This window comes from Marmota marmota, unplaced genomic scaffold (assembly GCF_001458135.2).
Source record: "Marmota marmota marmota unplaced genomic scaffold, marMar, whole genome shotgun sequence".
Classification (NCBI taxonomy): Eukaryota; Metazoa; Chordata; class Mammalia; order Rodentia; family Sciuridae; genus Marmota; species Marmota marmota.
The window spans coordinates 7669762-7688683 of record NW_026000206.1 but is presented as its reverse complement, the minus strand read 5'-3'; the positions used below and the strand labels follow the sequence as shown (position 1 = coordinate 7688683).

General features: G+C 39.6%; 1 protein-coding gene across 5 annotated transcripts in view; it reads right to left on the bottom strand.

Annotated features, from left to right (window-relative positions):
- The window catches only part of Fank1 (fibronectin type III and ankyrin repeat domains 1), a 63114-nt gene that overhangs the window by 29638 nt on the left and 14554 nt on the right, over window positions 1-18922 (bottom strand). Inside the window, exon 1 of one of the 5 annotated variants that reach the window (XM_048791371.1) lies at window positions 2092-3576. The exons of the other annotated variants lie outside the window; for them this stretch is intronic. The gene's annotated coding sequence lies outside the window, so the exon portion shown is untranslated. Of the gene's footprint in view, window positions 1-2091; window positions 3577-18922 lie in introns of those variants that run through there. 5 annotated transcript variants of the gene reach the window in all.

Here is an 18922-nt window from a genome sequence, read left to right as displayed (position 1 = left end):
TCAGAAATAAAAACATCAAATAGCAAATCCCCTTGTGCCATCACCCTGCTATCAACATGATCAGGGCCAGCCTTACCTTTCATCCACTTCCATCTCCCCCCAAACCTGGGTTACTTAATGGTTAAATTTTAATGACATGCCACTTTGTATCTGCACCCTAAGCTCTTTACACGTTTTTTAAACTTCACAGCACCCCCATGAAGTGGGAGAGTTTCCCCCACTCTACAAATAAGACTATTGCATATGAAGGTCACATAACTTGCCAGATAGGTCACTTATCAAGCAGCAGAGCAAGGATTAGAGCCCAGGAACTCGACTCCGGAGCCAGGCCCTTCACTTCAAGGACAAAAATCAGCTTAAACATAAAAGACAACCAGAGACACTGCCCCCTAGAGTGGAAATCTGGAACTGCTTCCTGTCCTGGCTCTACCATGGATTTTCCTTATCAGGAAAATGGGAATAAATAAGGATCCTGCCCTACCTCTCAGATTTACTACAGAGGAAAAAAATAACATGATAAAATATCAAAAAGCCTCCTCCAACCTAAAGTAGGGGTAATGCTTTTGAAAAAACACCAAAACACACACCTATTTCACTCTTTTTGTGCATGGAAACCCTGCTTGAGATTCCATGCAGGTAATGGGTGGAAGGCAAAATAGGAAATGTGCTTCCAAGACATTTCTTTTGCTTAACTGTAATAACGTCAATTTTCTGCCAGTGTGTGCTAGGCACGGCATTGTACAGGACACTCCATCCATAGTGTTCTCAACCCCCGCTGAGGGCAGGAGAGGCAGAGACCATGGCTTGAAGAGGGAAAGCAGATTTCAAGGCTCAGATCCCGGTGTGGGGAGCCAGGTTCCGGGCCAGGTCTCTAACTTCAACACTCTACCCTTTCCTCTCAGGCTGCGCCTAACAGGGAGCTCCAGGGCTTTATTATGTAAAGGAACAATGAATCTATAAAATGACAGTCTTTCAAAATCAGATATGTAAAGTCAAACTGCTATATATATTCTTGCAAAACAGTATGTCACTGACATTTAAATTACAGTGAAAATGGTGGGATATTTTATCTGAAGCACTAGGAAATGTTCAAAATGCATATGATTAGCTTATATGCATTCTTATGAAAAACGGGATACTAAAGGTAATTTCCAAGCAAATTCAACAAAAAAATGAATGCCAACAAAATACACTTGACCTCACTGATCATCAGAACAACACAATTAAAATGACAACATTTCATTTTTGTCAAATTTGTTCAAATCAATATTTGCCAACAGCCATGAAGAGAAGAATGGGAATGCCCCACGCTGGAGAGTGCAGACCGCGAAGTCTCTAGGAGTGACTTGGGGAGGCTGAGCGGAGTTCAGGATGGACACACTCATGGCCCAGCAATACCACTCCTTGTTACAGAGGTTGAGTCACAAAAGAAAGGTGTAAAATGACCTTCGAGATACAATCTACATGAAGCTTGATTTAAAAATCTGTGTTCGTGTAGAATGGAGGGAAAGGACTGGAATGGCAGAAGAATCGTTTTATTGGCAATGTCTTGCTTCTTAAGCTTGGGTGGTAGCAAATGAATATTTATTCTGTTATTTGATATACTTTATGCCTAAACTATTTAATAAAAGAATTCATGGATATACTTTCACCCTTATTCTCTTCTTACTCATTTCCCAAGAAAATGGGTATCCAGGTGAGCTATACTTCAAAACAAGTAGAACCTAAAGTAATTCAGTCTCAAATTCAGAAACTCCATGAGAGCTGGGAGCCTAGTATTTTCTGTGTTCTGATGACACTTCTCAGTCCACCTAGAGACTAAGCTCCTTTGAGGAAGGTAAGCTGAGGTTCCTTCATTCTCCCGCCCTGTTCAATACAGTTTCATTTAGTTTGAGCTGATCAGATTGGATTCAGATATTCATGAGGTTCTATTGCATTACTCCACAGAATATGTTGCAGGTAATTTAACCAGGACAGATAAGTAGTATCTTAACACACAATATTGCATTTTATTCTATGGCTCTCAGTTCTTATTGACATTTAGATTATATATTATTTACCAGTAGGTATGAAAAATAGACAGCTACTCACTTCAAATATGCAGAGAGGTTTCTAATGCCTCTGTCACGCGAGTTCAATTCATTTCATGAGCCCGACTTCCAGTTCAACGTGTCATCCCCTAGAATGTGACATTGTCTTCCAACTCTGAGGCTACTCATTTGCCTTCCAAGGAACCCTGAAGAAACACTCTCCATCCAGCAAGGAACAGAAACCATTCCACTCTTCTCTCTCATCCGTACATAGAAAATGAAATGACACCGACTGACACGAGGATCTGTGAACCAGTTTCAGCACAAAGCCCAGTGTGAAACAGGGGCGTGACCACTCGGGGATCTTCTCCTCAAGTGGCCCTCCCCTGCTGCTTTCCTGCTCTGCCCCCTGTCCTGCCATTCTCTGTCCTTTTGTTCTTTATACCTTTTTGGATATTACTGTGATGGGTCTCTGCCAAGTATTCAGAATAAGGAGAGCAGGACAGGCGAGTTGAGCCCTCACTGATTTGCAGTGTTGCAGGAGACTGTTGCTCCACTCCAAAGTCACCCCAGTTGCTGTCCCTGAACTAAAGGAAAAGCCCAAGAACCTGAGGAATGTCTGCGCTCATGCCTCAAGGATGAGGCACAGAGAGGGCAATGAAGAACAATAGGGCAAGAAAAAGGACCCTTCTTCCACCTATGTTGGCAGTGACAAGGTCTGCAAACTTGGCCAATGAAAATCCAGACCTAAAAATGAATCCAGTTAATAATAATAGCAACAGAGTATCCAACTAATACCAAGACCTCTGGAGAAAAATTTCACCCTCACCTTCACATCCCAGGTAGAGAAATCTTTAGTATAATGTTTTTTATACTACATTACAACCTATTCTGTTTATATTAACCCATGATATTTGCCACCTGCTGTGCCTTTTCCAAATAGGATGGATCCCTGGATAATCAGCAACCAAGTCCCTGATTCTCCAACAGCTTTCCCAAGACAGGTTTGCAATAAAAAGAAAATAATAAATAGAAGAGCTGGATGAACTTAACATATAACTACAAATTTAGTACCATAAATTTCCCCAAACACACTTACTCTGAATAGGTCACCAGGGTATACACAGAAAAATATACTGTACTATTGTAGTCAGTACATAAAGAATCCAGACCATAAATTGGATATTAATTATAAATCATGGTTATTGTTCTTCTCAATTAGCAGAATGACATCCTATCTAAGAGACACCCTGCTTCTGCTGTGGGACAGCTCTCATGTTCTTCTGTTTCTTGGCTCCACACATGCCTTCACAGTCACAATTCATGTTCAGCCCTTCTCTGCAAAGTGCAGCTAACCATGTTCTGCAAACAAAATTCAAAGGTAGCTTCTGAGTCATCATGTCCTTCAAAAAGTCTCTCCTCCTGCTTACAAAACACAGCTGGAAGAAAAATTTATTTTCCTCTCTGCACGAGTCACCAATGTGCAGCTCTGATCTCAGCTCAAAGACAAAAAACAAAACAACAACAAAAAAAACCCCTTCAACCTCCACACAGACCTGGTGTCCCTTTCCCAGCATCCAGCTTCTTTCCCTGCCCCTCCCCCACCCCCTATCCATTCAACCATTTCATTAAATTTCCTAAAATGTATAGGGGGCTTCTACTTGAAATTAACTTTAAACCACAATTTTTATTTTTATTCACACTCTCTTACTACAGTATGTAAATATACAGCCCTTTCATATCTCAAATCACAAATGACAATTGGTACATGCAGGGCATTTTGACATACTCTTGCTTAACAAGGAGTATAATAACTACCATGAAGTAACAGGGCTTCCAGAAACAAGGTTTATTGTATCAAAAAATATTTCAATATTCAGATATTGGAAATTTTTTCAAATACTTCTTTCTTCATTAACAAAAATTTTTCCAAAATGGCAATATTTTTTCTTAAAACAATTCCTACTTGTGATTTAAAAAACAAAACAAAACAACAAACAAACAAACAAACAAAGCCTCAAGCAATACAGACATTTTGAAGCAGGAAACAAAAGTTCTAACAGACCCTCTGCTGACCACAGAAGATAGCTACACACAGCAGCTTGGTGAAAAAAATCTTTCAAAAATATCATTAGTATGGATAAAATTTTACAAAACTTTTCCAACAAGGCATTGTATTCAAGGTACTGTTTTGCAGCCTGCTTTTTTAACTTAAGCTATTGGCAGTTGTTTATGTATGCTGTGTGTGACTTTAACTCAATTTTTAAAAAGAAACCTCTCTGTATGATGATTATGACAGACAACACGAACATAACATAATTTCACCCAGTGATAAAGATATTACCTAAAAAATATTGGCAAGACAAATTCCTGGAAGTAGAATTATTGAGTCTTTGTATGTACATATGTTTAATTTTGGTACATATTGACAACTGTATGCAAGAGATCCATTTTCTCACACCTGGAGCAACAGGAGTGCTATCAACCCCTACAACTAGCAGGTGTGAGGTCTGGAGAGACACGCGTTGCAAGAAGACCCATCAAGGATGATCAGTGCAGCATTAGTGATGTGGTCATAAGAAAAAAAAAAAGCCTGCTTAACAGAAGGACAAGCTGACACAAAAAACAGAATACTACACTTTACAGTAGAGTGTAACTTTACCACACTTGAGATGCTTTAAGGCACATCTATTCTTGCAAAAGGGCCATAAAAGACAGCCCAGCCTTTCTCCCCATATCCCTTTCTGCCAAATTAAAAGTTAAAATTTAATTAGGAACCAGAGAGACTAGAAATGTTCCAAAGCCACTGCAGGAACACTCAGAAAACAGAAACCCAGGAACGTACATTGGCGGAGAAGCAGAGAGTCAGAGCCGTGGAGAAGCAAAGCTGCCCTGCCGTGCACCCAGAAGGAGGGAAGAGTGACCATGAGGACAGATAAACACAGCAACTGTGCTGCAGGGATACTGGGCTTGGAAAGCAGCAAGAAGATAACTTCTGAGGGGCTGGACATGTGGCTCAGTGGTAGAGTACCTGCTGGCCTGTGCGAGGCCCTGGGTTGAATCCCTAGTACCACAAACAAAAAAACAAGCAAGAAAACAAACAAACAAAAAAAGTAGACTTTTGAGACTCTTCCTCTCATCAAAAATCTTTAGGGCATCCAGAGTAATCCTGGTTCAGGGAAGCCCCTTGACTACCTGCAGAGGCAGAAGCAAATGCTACCTGAAGGCAAGGCTCGCCATGTTAGCCACATGGTTTTAAATCAAGCAAAGACTGGCAGACACCAAGGAAGGCAAGCAATAGAGTCAGAATGCACAGTCTCTAAGAACAGAGGAGTTGGAATTGTAAGATCCAGAATATCTGGAACAAAGTATGAAGAAGTAGAGGGTTCAATTACAAACTGAATATACAGTGGCAAAACTAGGAATGGTCAGAAATATTCAAGGAAAAAAGCAAATGGAGATCATAAAAACGAAAAAAAAATAATTGTTGGAGTATGAAATTGAGTGGATTAAGTGGCAAATTTAAGAATGAAAATATAAAATAGAGGATAAGAGAGTAGAATGAGAAGATCCAGCATGTAGTTAATCAGAGAGCCAGAAAGGGAAAATAAAAAGAATAGAAGAGGCTGGGCATGGTGGTCCACACCTGTGATCCCAGCTACTCAGTAGACTGAGGCAGGAGGATCACAAGTTCAAGGCCAGCCTGTGAAACATTGTAAGACCCTGTCTCAAAACAAATCTGTGTCTGTCTCTCTTTCTCTCTCTCTCTCTCTCTCTCTCTCTCACACACACACACACACACACACACACACACACACACACACTTATATATACAAGAATTCACAACTCCAGGAAGCAAAACACATCAGGATAAATAAAAACATGCCTAGACATGTAAAAATGAAACAGCAGAACATCAAAGGTAGTGATACGACCCCAAAAGCAACTAGAGAGAACATACACACCACTGACCAAAAAAAAGGTCACAATGACAGCAGAGTCTTCAACGATGACAATGCAAACCAGAACAAACTACAATAAAACCTTCAGAAAGAGGGACAAGCAGCTGTCAGTCTAGGACTGTATACTCAGCAAGATTCCCTTCAGGAATAAGGATGAAATAAGCACATTTATCATGTAGATATGTAAAACATTTGGATATAAGATGTAAAGCCAAAATATACAAAGAATTCTTAAACTTCAACAATTAGAAAACCCAATTAAGCAATTAAGATCTGACTTGATAATATAGATGACAAGCATATGTAAAGATGTACCATTTGTCACTAAGAAATTGCAAATTATGATAACACTACACATCTATTAGAATGTGTAAAACTCAAAAGCCTACCAAATGGCAGAAAAGATGCTGAAAAACAGGAACTCTCATTCATCGCTGGTGGGAATGCAAAAATGATTTGGAATACCATTTGGCATTTAAAAAAAAAGTTAAACATAGTCTTATTATATGACCCAGCAATAATGCATTTAGGTAAATGCTCAATTGATTTTAAAACTTATATTGACTATGTGGACATTTACACATATTATTCTACTTTTATTCATAATTGCCCAAAACTAGAACCAATAGGGTCCTTCAGGAAGTGAATGGATAAAGAAACTTGTATACCCCAACAATAGGATGTTTGTTATTCAGTGATTTTTTAAAAAAATGATCTGTTAAGCCAGGTGTGATGGCACAAGTCTGGAACCCCAGTGGCTAAGGAGGCTGAGGTAGGGGAATGGCAAGTTCAAAGCCAGCCTGAGCAACTTAACAAAGCCATAAACAACTTAGCAAGACCCTGCCTGAAAATTTTAAAAAATTGTAAAAAGGCTGGGGATGTGGCTCAGTGGGAGCACCCTTGGGTACAAAAAAAAAAATCTGTCAAGTCCTGAAAAGACATGGAGGAAACTTAAATGCAGGTTGCTGAGTGAAAGAAGCTTGTCTGCAAAGGATAGATACATCATCTCCATGATTCTAAATCAGACATTTCGGAAAAGACAAAACTATGAGAACTGTTAAAAAGGTCAGGGTGTGCCAGGGATTTCAGGGGGAAGAATGGTTAGATAACATAATAAACTCCCCTTTGTTTCACCTAATAAACTATTTTCTTGTGATATTATAATAGTGGGTACACAACGCTGCATTTGTCAAAACCCATAGAACTTTGCAGCACTAAGAATAAAAACACATGCAACACCTAGGAGTTTGGGAACTCCCAAGACAAAATACAGAATATGACCAAACAACCTAACTGCATTACAAACATAAGAAACTGCCTCTTAAAGGGGTGAGTGGAAAGGTTTCGCCCCAAGTAACTCTAAATGAGAGCAGTCTCTAAAGGCAAAGGAAATTGGATGTGAGCACTGTGCTCTAGTGGATAACATTGTTCCACAGGGTTACAGGTGAGTAATTCTCATGCTGCTGTACAGGTATACTGGAATCTACTGGAACAAAACAATAAGAAAATGGATGGCAGATAGTGAGAGTTACAGATAAAGCAGGGGAGGAGACCAGAATGATCCACATGGCAAATGAACTAAGGTGAGCACCAACTCATGCCCAGCTTAGCTTACACAAGTGTTTGTAGATGTGACATGTAGATACACAGTCACTATATGGTCACATATTTCTTTGCTCTGACAGCTGAGAAAGTCTAAAGCAATGATACCCCAGCAGCAATGAGCACATCTAGCATCCAGGTCTTGGTTTCTAAGAACATTCTTCAATTGAAGAAACCAGAGTTCCTTGGAGAAAGAGCCAATTCTAGAACTGGGACAAGGAATAGTACAAAATGAGTCTGAAGCACCACATAGTGCAAAAAAGTTAATTATTGCTAAAAATGAAAAAATTTAAAAGCCCATTACCCACCAAGGGAAGTCAAGAGGCATAGGAAAAACTGAAATTGGAACTCCCCATGGTCAAACCTAGAATGTGTGAACAATAAATAAATAGTACTGGATTACAACTGAAGGTATGAAAAAAGTTCACAAGTTCGTACTAAAATAAATACATGAATGAAGAGAAGTGGAAAAAACAAACATCCACACAGAAGTGCAAATAATGTACAAGAACACTCTGGTCTAAGAAAGTGGAGCCTCATTCTCCATTCCTTAAGCAAGGTGGGCAGAGAGACTTCCTTCCCACACACAGTATGGAAAGAGGGAGAAGCCAAAAAAACACCACCGCAGCCCAGTGATCAGCGTGAGCATCGGAGGGACAAGCCATGGGGATGGTAGGTCTAATTGATTTAATGTGATGACGATAGCACTTTGCCTCTGTGGGCCTCCTCCAGAAGGCCTGTAAAATCAACCTAAAACCTTCAGACATATCCCAGCTGAGAGACATCTGCCGAACACCTGACCAGCCCGCTTCAGAACTGCCAAGGTCATCAGAAAGAAGAGTCTGAGAAGCTGTCACAGCTGAGAGGAACTTAAGAAGATATGACACTGTGTGTAATGTGGTGTTCTGGATGGAATCCAGGGACAGGAAAAGGACACTGGGTATGAACAAGGACATCTAAATAAAGCACGGGCTTTAGTCAATGTGTCAACATTGGTTCATTATTTGTAACCAATGCACCATGTTGGTGTAAGTTGTTAATGAGTGAAACAGCTATGACAGGGACAGGGGAGGGAGGGATACAGAGGCACGCGCACACACACACACGTGGAGCCACACACAAAAGACAGCAAAACTCTGTTCAGAAACATGTTTAAAGAACTCAAGGGGGTAAAGTAAACCTAAAATTCTTTACCCAGTAATATTATGCTTTTGAAATAAAAGTAAAAGAAAGTCTTTTTAGGTTAAAAAAAAAAACTGGAAGAACTCATCACAAGGACACCTGAACTATAAAAAACGTCAAAGGAAGTGTCTCAGGCAAACAAGAAACAAATCTAGATCTGTACAAAAAAAAAAAAAAAACTAAGAGTGCTTAAAATAAAAAAAGGTAAATATAAAATATGTTGCCTGCCTAAAGCAAAAAAAAAAAATTAAAATGTACTGTGAGGTTAATTGGATAGAGAAGATGCACGACAATAGCCCATAGGGTGGGGGAGAAGCCGAGAGGAACGCTGCAATGTTCTTGTGCATAATGTAAAGATATTGGAGAAAGACTGTGATGAGTTAAAGATGCCTACTTTAAATCCTAGAGTAACCACTAAAGGAAAAGACTCATCATAGGTTGAAAGTCTGTCCCATGTAGGATCTGCCCTGGTGCAAGTTTGTAACAAGTTCATGTTTCTCCTCCTTAGTTGTTTATTTAGACTACCTTCCCTCTAGTTAGTCAGAAATTTTCCTAAAGAGCCTGACTGTGTCCATTCATGTCACCAAAACCACTAAATAAATACACACGCAGATTACCACACAGTTATTTAACTCTTATGATTACAAACTACAACTTTAATTTAAAACTGCCTAACCATAACGTTAAAATTACTTTAATTACATTAAACCATTTCAAATATACACAATAAATAAATGTACCTACTCTATATTTTCTGCAAACCCAACAGTCTTTGGTCTAAAGCAAAAAAATTCCAACTTGGTCTAAAGTGAGGAAGTAATAAAAATAAAAATTATTCATGCTCACACATGATAATAAATCTGCCTGTTCCTTCCCATTTTCTATACTAGCATAACTTGCATTATATATGGAGGCTTGCAGGCAAGGGATATCGTCAGTAAATCATATTTCCTGAACAATCTTTAAGAAAGCCTTTGATTCTTTGCTTTTCTAAAGTGCTCAGAAAATATCACTTTGAATCCCACTTCAAATACATTCAATCCTCCTGCTGGCTGTTGCCCCTCTACCCTACAGAAGTGCTGGCTCAAGACTCAAGAGCTGATGTTTTATGTGCTCTGTTTTTCTTGCTACGTAGAACAAATGCTTTCTAGTCCAACTGTGAGACAGCAACATTTTTTTTTATCTGAATCTCCATTTTCCTCTAACTTTTAAATTATGAACAAGCCGATGCAAAATGGCAGAAGTTCCCTTTGTGCAACTGTGCAAGGGGGAAGAGTCAAGGAAACAAAGGAGAAATTATATTCCTGGGAGCGAAAGGGAGGAAAAACTTTGAGGACCAACAGAGAAGTGATGAGGAATCTGAGCAGTGTGGAGAGCCAGAGGTGAGGGAGAGAGAACGAAAAGCAAGTCCCAGCAGCTCCATCTCAGGCGAGGGGAGGGGAACACAAGCCTCAGGGAGCCAAAGGGTATGTTTAGCCCTGGTAATGGCTGAGGCTGGCAGTCCTAATTGCAGGAGGATCCACAGTTTATGCAAACTTCAAATCCAGCTTGGGGATTTGGTCTGAGAGTATCTCCTCCTGCACAGCACACTAACTTCAGAAAAGAAAAGTCAACAATTGCTCAGCAAACTCTCAGACTACTATGACCAGAAGCCATCTCGAGAAGGATCCTATTGTTAGTGAACAGACTGTTCTGGGGAGCAGAAAACTCAGCAAAGTGTCCCTGTGGACACTTCATCATAGTGACCGGGCAGGAGAGAGATACGCAGGATAGTTGTTCCTGGGGAAGAGCCAGAAACAACTCACCAAGTCGTTCCAGCAGCACCAAGGGTGTTCTTGGAGGAAAAGTGGAAGACACAGTGGTCAGTGGTCCTATCCTCTGTGACAAGCAGTGAGACAAGTTGCAAGTAAGGTGGCTTGGAGCCAGGTCTGAGAATGCTGGGACTGAAGGTGGGAAATGCTTGGTCCCCTGCCTCTCTCTAGCACCAAATGACTAGTTCCACTATGCCCCCCTCACACACTGAGGCATCCTGGGTACATAGCACAGCTTGGATATTTGTCATCCCCTGGGTTCAAGGCTGAAGTCTACAGAGCTGAACACCGATCCAACTGGTGCAACCCCCATGCCACCAAAGCTAGGCTGATGAGAATCACTTGCTGTGACCCAGACATCGGCCATGCCCTCAAGCAGGCCGACTAAGGGCCTCTGGAACAAGTGTGCACACACGTGGAAAGAAGCATCCGCAATCCAAACAACCAGGAGGAAATTTTGACTTGTTTTCTTTTTCCTCCATCTATTCTATCTTCTACTTTTGTTATTATTAAACATAATAAAAAATAAGCATAAGAAAAAATTAATAGATTTCTCTCTTCTACTCTCATTTTTCTTCTCATTCTATTAATTTTAACATTTTAGTTCATTCTATAATATTTTGCCTTTCTTTACTATAGTTATTGGCATTATAGTTTTTAACAATTGTTAGTATATTTCTACACCTGGTTTGTTTATATGTTGTAGATATTACTGTTGTTTGCCTTTTCCCTTCTAAGTGGAGCAAGTGATGAAACCTTAAATCTCAAGAGGTTGGGTGGGTGCTCTAAAACTGAGTTGCACCCCTAGCACAGTTGAGAGAAATTGCATTTTATTTCAGCCATGACTTAGTTACATTTGAACCTGAGTGAAACTTCAATTTTAAGAAAGGGGAGATACAAAGCTTCCCAGCCAATGATCTCAACTAGGCACATCTGGGATAGGCCCGAAATCCTGCTCCTAGGCACCTACCCCCAAGGCGAAACTGTTGTGAACGTTCTGCCTATGAAGGACTTGAGCATAGGTTACTCTCATAACCTTACAGTTCACTGTAGACAAGACTGAAGGAATAATTACACAAAATGTACCTCATATGTCCCTTCTGCCTATAGCACACCTACCTCAGCTACCAGAGATACCCCACTCTTTCAAGACCTACACAGGAAGCATCCCTCAGGCTTTGACATAGTACAATTACACCCAAAGAAGCCACAGTGAAACAACAAAACTAAGTCCATTTGGAATTAAATTCATCACTACACAAAAAAACAGTAGCCCAGGGCACATCCTCAAGAGAAGACTATTCCCCAAGAAAGTTTCTCAAATAAAAGTGAAAAGATATATTCATCCAACATATGGCCAAACAAAACAACATGACCCCCTCCAAAAGTTCATAATGCCTAGTAACTGATTCCAAAGATATTGAATTAGATGAAATAGAAGAGTTCAAAAGCATAATGTTAAAAGTGATTGGTAGGGCTGGGGTTGTGGCTCAGTGGAAGGGTGCTTGCCTCGAATATGTAAGGCACTGGGGTTTGATCCTCAACAACAAATAAATAAATTACATAAAGGTATGTGTCCATCTATAACTAAAAAATTTTTTAAGTGATTGGTAAATTCAAATAGAATATAAATAAGAAGCTGAATGAATTAAGGAATGCTCTTTCACATCCTGTATTAAGAGATACAGATTTTAGAAAAAGAACCAAACAGAAATCTTAAAAATGAAAAGCCCAATAAATCAAATTTTAAAATTTGGCTGAAAGCCTCACCAATAAAATAGTTCAAATGAAAGAAAGAACATCAGGACTTGAAGGTAAAATTGATAAATTATCACATTTAGACAGTAATAAAGAAAAAAAATGAGAACAAAATATACAAGACCTATGGGACATGATTAAGAGACCAAACATGCAGATGATAAGTATTGACAAAGAAGCAGAAGTACAATTAAAGGCATAGAAAACCTGTTCAGTGAAATAGTATCAGAAAAGTTCCCAAATCTTGGGAAAACTAAACTGCCAACAGTACAGAAGAAAGAATATTGAGAGCTTCAAGAGAGAAGTACCAAGTTACTTATAAAGCTAAATCCATCAGAATAATACATTTCTCAAAAGAAACTTTACAGGCCAGCAGGCATGGAATGCTGCATTTAAAACCCTGAAAGAAAATAACTGCCAACCTAGATTTCCATGTCTAACAAAGCTATCCTTCAGAATCAAAGAAAGAATAAAGACCTTCAAGATAAACGAAAGGAATTCATGACCACTAACCTAGCATTATAGAAGATACTTAAAGGAAGTCTACACACAGAAGAGAAAGCAAGATAAACACAATCACCAGAATATGGTAAGGAATAAATTTCACTAGACATGTAGATAAAATAGAATTAAGATCAAATATTGTTAATTCAGTAAACATTAAATCTCTAAGATGAATAAGGAAGAAAGAAATGAACATAAGTTTGAAACAACCTTTTAGTAATACTTCTGAATGTAATGGACTCAATTCTCCAATTAAAGGGTGTGGACTGGCTGATTGGATTTAAAAATGAGACCCAACAATCTGCTGATTGCAAGAAACTCACCTCACTGGCAAAGACATATATGGATAGAAAGTAAAAAGATGGAAAGCAAGTAAATGGAATCTCAAAGCAAATAGGAGTAGCTATAATCATATCAAATAAATTAGACTCAGACACAATAGGTCAGAAGAAACAAATAAGGTCTCTTCATATTTATAAAGGGAACAATCCATAAAGAAGACAAAACGATTCTAAATATATTTGTACTTAAGGTAAGAACACTCAATTTCATAAAACACACTACAGGACTTAAAGGAAGAAATGGACTACAATATGATAATAGTGAGTGACTTCAATACTTACTCCCATCAATAGATAGATCTTCCAGAAAAAAAAATCAGAGTTAAATTACACTATAAATAAAATACATTTAAGGAACATTTACAGATTATTACATCCAACAGCTATAGAACACACATTCTCCTCATCAGCACACAAAACCTTTCCAAGGACTGGGTTTGTACTCAGTGGTAGAGCGCTTGCCTAGCCTGTGTGAGGCACTAGGTTAAATTCTCAGCATCACTCATAAATAAATTATAAATAAATAAATAAATAAAGGTCCATAGACAACTAAAAAATATATCTTAAAAATCTTATCCAAAACTGATCACATTTTAGGCCATAAGCAAATCTTAATAAATCCAAGGAAACTGAAATAATTCCTTGCATCTCATTAGATTATAATGGAATAAAATTAGAAATCAGCAGCAAAAGAAACTGCAGGAAATAGGCAAATGCAGACTGAACAACACAGTTCTGAATGAGCAGTGGGTCACTGAAGAAATCAGGGAGAAATTAAGAAATTTTTAGAATCAAATGAAAATAAAAACACAACCAACATTTGGGATACAGCAAGAGCAGTTATAAGGGGGAAGTTTATAGCTGCAAGATAGAGTCTACATTAGAAAAATGGATCTCAAATACCCTAATGATGCATCTTTAGTCCTAGAAAAATAAGAAAAAGCAAACCCAAAATCAGTGGAAGGAAAGAAATACCAGAGTAGAAATAAATGAAATAGAGACTAAAAGAATAATACAAAGGATCAGTGAAATAAAGTTTGGCTCTTTGAAAAGATAAACAAAATCCACGAACCCTTTAGCCAAACTAACCAAAAGAAAGACCCAAGTTAATAAAATTGGAGATGAAAGGGGGAATATTACAACAGATACCACTGAAATCCAGAGGACCATTCAGGAGTATTTTTCAAAATTGTATTCCAATAAAATAGAAAATCTAGAAGAAATGGACAAATTTGTAGATACCTATAACTGTTATGGTTTAGATACGAGGTGTCTCCCAAAAGCTCATGAGTGAACAATATAAGGATTTTAAGAGGTGAAATAGATTTGAGAGGTTTAACCTAATCAGTGGAATAATCCAGTGATGTGGGTTACCTGCATGGTAATTATAGGCGGGCAAGAAAAGGTAGATCACTGGAGGTGTGCACATGGTTTTATATTTAGGCCCTGGTAGGTGGAGCTCTCTGTGGGTCCCTGTTGCCGTGTCTTAAGAAGATTTCCTCCTCCATGCCCTTCCACCATGATGCCCCGTCTCAGTTCTGGCCTAGAGCAATGAAGTCAGCCAGCTACGAACTGACATGCCAAATAAACTTTTCCTCCTCTAATTGTTATTGTCAGGTCTTTGAGTTAACAGTGACAAAATAGCTGACTAAAACAAATGGCCCAATAAACTGAACCCAGAGTATATTAAAAACACAAACGGACCAATAATAAGCAATTAGATAAAAGCAATAATAAAAAGTCTCTCAAAGGGATGGATTCACAAATTTTTACTAGACTTTTAAAGAAAACAACACTCAAACTATTTCATTAAAAATTAAAGGAAGGAGCCTTTCCAAACTCCCCACTACCAAAATCTGGTAAGGATACAACAACAACAAAAAAGAAAACTATAGACCAATAATCCGTGAGTGTGTGTGTGTGTGCACGTGTGTGTGTGTGTGTGTGCATGTGTGATGGTATGCTGGGGATTGAACCCACAGTCTTGTGCATGCAAGGCAAGCACTCTACCAACTGAACTATATCCCTAGCCCTAGCCCAATATCCTTGATAAACATAGATGCAAAAATCCTCAATACTTGCAAATCAAACTCAACAACACAAAAAATATCACACACTTTTATGTATGATCAAGTTAATTTCTTTCAGAATGGATCCATATATGCAAATCAAAAAACAAAATAGGCTACATAATGGAACCAAGAACAAAAATCACATGATCATTTCATTGGTTACCAAACCTTTGATAATATTCAGTACCCCTCATGATAAATGACCTGAATAAACCAGGAATAAAAGGTGTCTACCTCAACATAAAAAAAGCTATATAGGATAACCCTATTGCCAGCGTCATACTGAGTGAGGAAAAAAGCAGGAACAAGACAAAGGAGTCCACTCTCACCACTCCTATGCGGTACTCAAAACTTTGGCCAGAGAAATCAGGCAAGAGAAAGAAATAAAAGGTCACCCCAGACAGAACATTAATCTCCATGATATATAAAGGTAGAACTGGCAGTGCCAAGACATGATCCCAGGTCTGTCTGACTCTAGAGTTCTGACCCACAAGACCAGACTGGACCTAGAGAGGTGGCTCTCTGTGACATGGAAAAGTACAGCTTAGCACCCAAAAGGCCCTCTGGCCCCCTGGCACTCAGACCTCAAAGGAAATTCCAGAACATTCTTTTTCCAGAGCCCAGGATCCAAGTTAACATAAAAAAAAAAAGTTAGTTTGGGGGCTTTTTGTTTTTGTTTTTCCCTGTGCTGTAACTTACTCTCCAGACAAACTTGCCTGGGAGGATCTGATAGAAAGATAAAGCCTAAGATAGAAAAAACAGCTGATCCAGTTAGAACAAAGTCTGAAGCCTCCCTATCTGCAGAAGTCACCCTCAGGTAGCTCTGCCCTACATAGAGGGATTGGAGAGCACAGTGTGACAGCACTAGATCACCCTTCAGACTCAGCTGGTGCTCTGGGTCTGGGGGCAGTTGGGAGACTCCACTTTGCCAGAGCTGATGTTCTGCATGCATCTGCACACCAGAGGTGGGACCTGGCAGGCCCCTCCCAGAACAGATGGGCCCTGGTCATGTGGTCAAGCTGTTCTCAAAGCAGGGTTCCTGGATCATCACTGGTAACCTGTCAGAAATGCAAATTCCCAGTTCTAAGCCAAGGCCTAAATGAATCAAACTCTGAGGCAGGGCCAGTCCTTTCATGGGTTAACAGCCTTTCTGGTAGTTCTGATACACATTCAATCCTGAGAACCACTACAAAATGACAGAAGATATGCAGAGCTTAAGAGCTTAGCTTAAACCGCTAAGAGCACAACACTCTCTGCTGACATCTCTGTGGGAGAAGGCTGCTACCCCAACCCTTGGTAGGTACATAGCCACAGGCCCTTTCTCAAGGAGAGCCAGGGTCTGCTCACTGCAGCAGGGGTCCTGGGGGCTGCAGGGACAAGCAAACACCCACAGAATGCCATCCAGTGGATCAGGCCCAATAGAGGTCTACTAACAGGCAGGATGCTCGGCTCTGCCTCAGATACTAAAGGGCTCTCCCACCAAGACAGCACCTGAGCTTCTGGGCAGGGTGGATAGGAGGTTTCCAGAGACAAAAGGAATGTTTTGGTATTCAAACTTCCCTCCAACACCAGGGACAAACACATTTGGGATGCTGGTTTGTGTCAGAGTTTATTCAAGAACATCTGAATTTTTTTTAAAACTGCTTTGACATATAATTCACACTCTTAAATTTACTGATTTAAAGCAGATAGTTCTGTGGTTTTCAGTGTATTCACAGGGTTGGACAACCATCCAAAACTTTTTTAATGGAAGCTTTGGAGTTTGCAATGGTGCCCTTGGGCAAGATAGAGCAACTCTGAGCACCTTTAGGGGAGGGGAGCATTTACCTACATTGATACCGAAAGCTCCAGGAAAGTGCTCTCAGCTAGGAGACCTTGTACATGCAAAAATTATCAGCCACATTTGGGACCCATAGAGAAAAGGATGAAAGCCGGTCAAACCTAAGGTTCTAAAACTTGTGCTATGGACCTTTGTCCTTATAGATGCTAGGCTTTGACTGAGCTGGGAATGGGGGACAGGGAAGGTGCAACCATACCTGGAACAGGACCTGGTACCCAAAGGAGCTTCCTCTGTTACAGAAAACGGTTCTGCTTGCCCTTCCTCCAACCCCAAGGGAAGGCTAAGGCAACAAGTCCAGACACAGCATGTGGCAGACCTGGGCAAAATCCTGCAGCTGGCAGGGACAACAGGCAGAAAGCAACTCTTACACAGAGATGGAGCATACAAGATGCTTGCACCTTGGATATTTGGAACAGTGAAGGCCCAATAAACAAATATTGTTGAGTCAAACCCACATTTACTGAATATATGAGGAGGAGGTCCCTGGAGGAAGACTTGCTAGAAGGCTAATGGAGCCTAAGTGAAAGACTCTCAATTGTAATGGGCCCCTTTCAAGGCCACAAAGGGTCCCATGTTCACATGGTCAAATCGTTTTGTGAAATTTGCAAACAGTCCAGGTGCAATGTTGCATACCTGAAATCCAAGCTATGCCAGAGGATCAGGAGGAACACAAGTTCAAGGCCAGCCTCAGAAACTAAGCAAGACCCTGTCTCAAAGTAAAAAAATAGAAAGGGCTGGGGACGGAGCTCAGAGGTAGAACACCCCTTGTTTCAATCCACAGTCCTGAAACTAAAATGAAGGAAGAGAGGAAGGAAGAATTTGCAAGAAATGTACAAACTGTAAAATGTACAAAAGTATCATGAAAACATTCTCTTCCTATTTCAAATTCCCTTCTGTCCACTTACTGTGTCTCATGACGTTGAAGATGTAAGTATTCCTTGGGTCTGACTAAAAGGAAAGTGACTGAGAGGGTTAGTTTGGTTTAACAGGAACTATCTACTTCTGGGGTACTCCTGCCACCTACAGTGTTCACTCCCCATCACACAGGGACAGAGTGGAAGTTCATACGGCCAAATGTGCACTTTATTAAAGAAGAAACAGATTTTCATGTATATACCAGAACCTAGTCTGTGGAAATTCTTTGAAATATTTAAGTTTCAAAGCTTTTAGCAGAAAGTTTTGTTCTCATTGATACCTAATTAAAACAGAAAGTTTTGCTTCTCAAAAATATACCCAATAAACAGTGCATAGAGTTTTATAAAGCAGCACACATTTTTTTTTTTTGCAACAAATCACATAAAATAAAATTTGTCATCCTGGGTTTGTCGGACACCAACAAAGTACTACTGAGAGTAGCAAGCATCCCCGAGGACATGGTGCCATGATTTATGCATTTCTCATGCAAACCTTAACTTATCTGATGCATCTTGTCCTCACAAAGTCTGACAGTTCCAGATAAAACAGCATGGAAAATTGCCACCATTACAGAAAACTAGCCTGAAGAAATAAATGTTCCAGTGAAAAACTCCTACACATATCCCATCAATAATTCAATATTTGTAGTATATGAATAATCTGCTTACACAATTATGGGGCACAGTGGGCACAGTAGCAATTTCTGAACACATGGGAATTGCTCTTATGTATGCCTTAATTTCAAATCAATTTTCTACTTTTTCTACAATTATTGATCATCCAAAATTTAAGCTCACTGGAAAGTAAGTATCTGATTGAAGCTAAAAAATGAATTAAAAGAATGGCAGGAGCTTCCAAGTGTCAAAAACTCCATATCATAAAACAATGGAAACTTCAGACTCCTG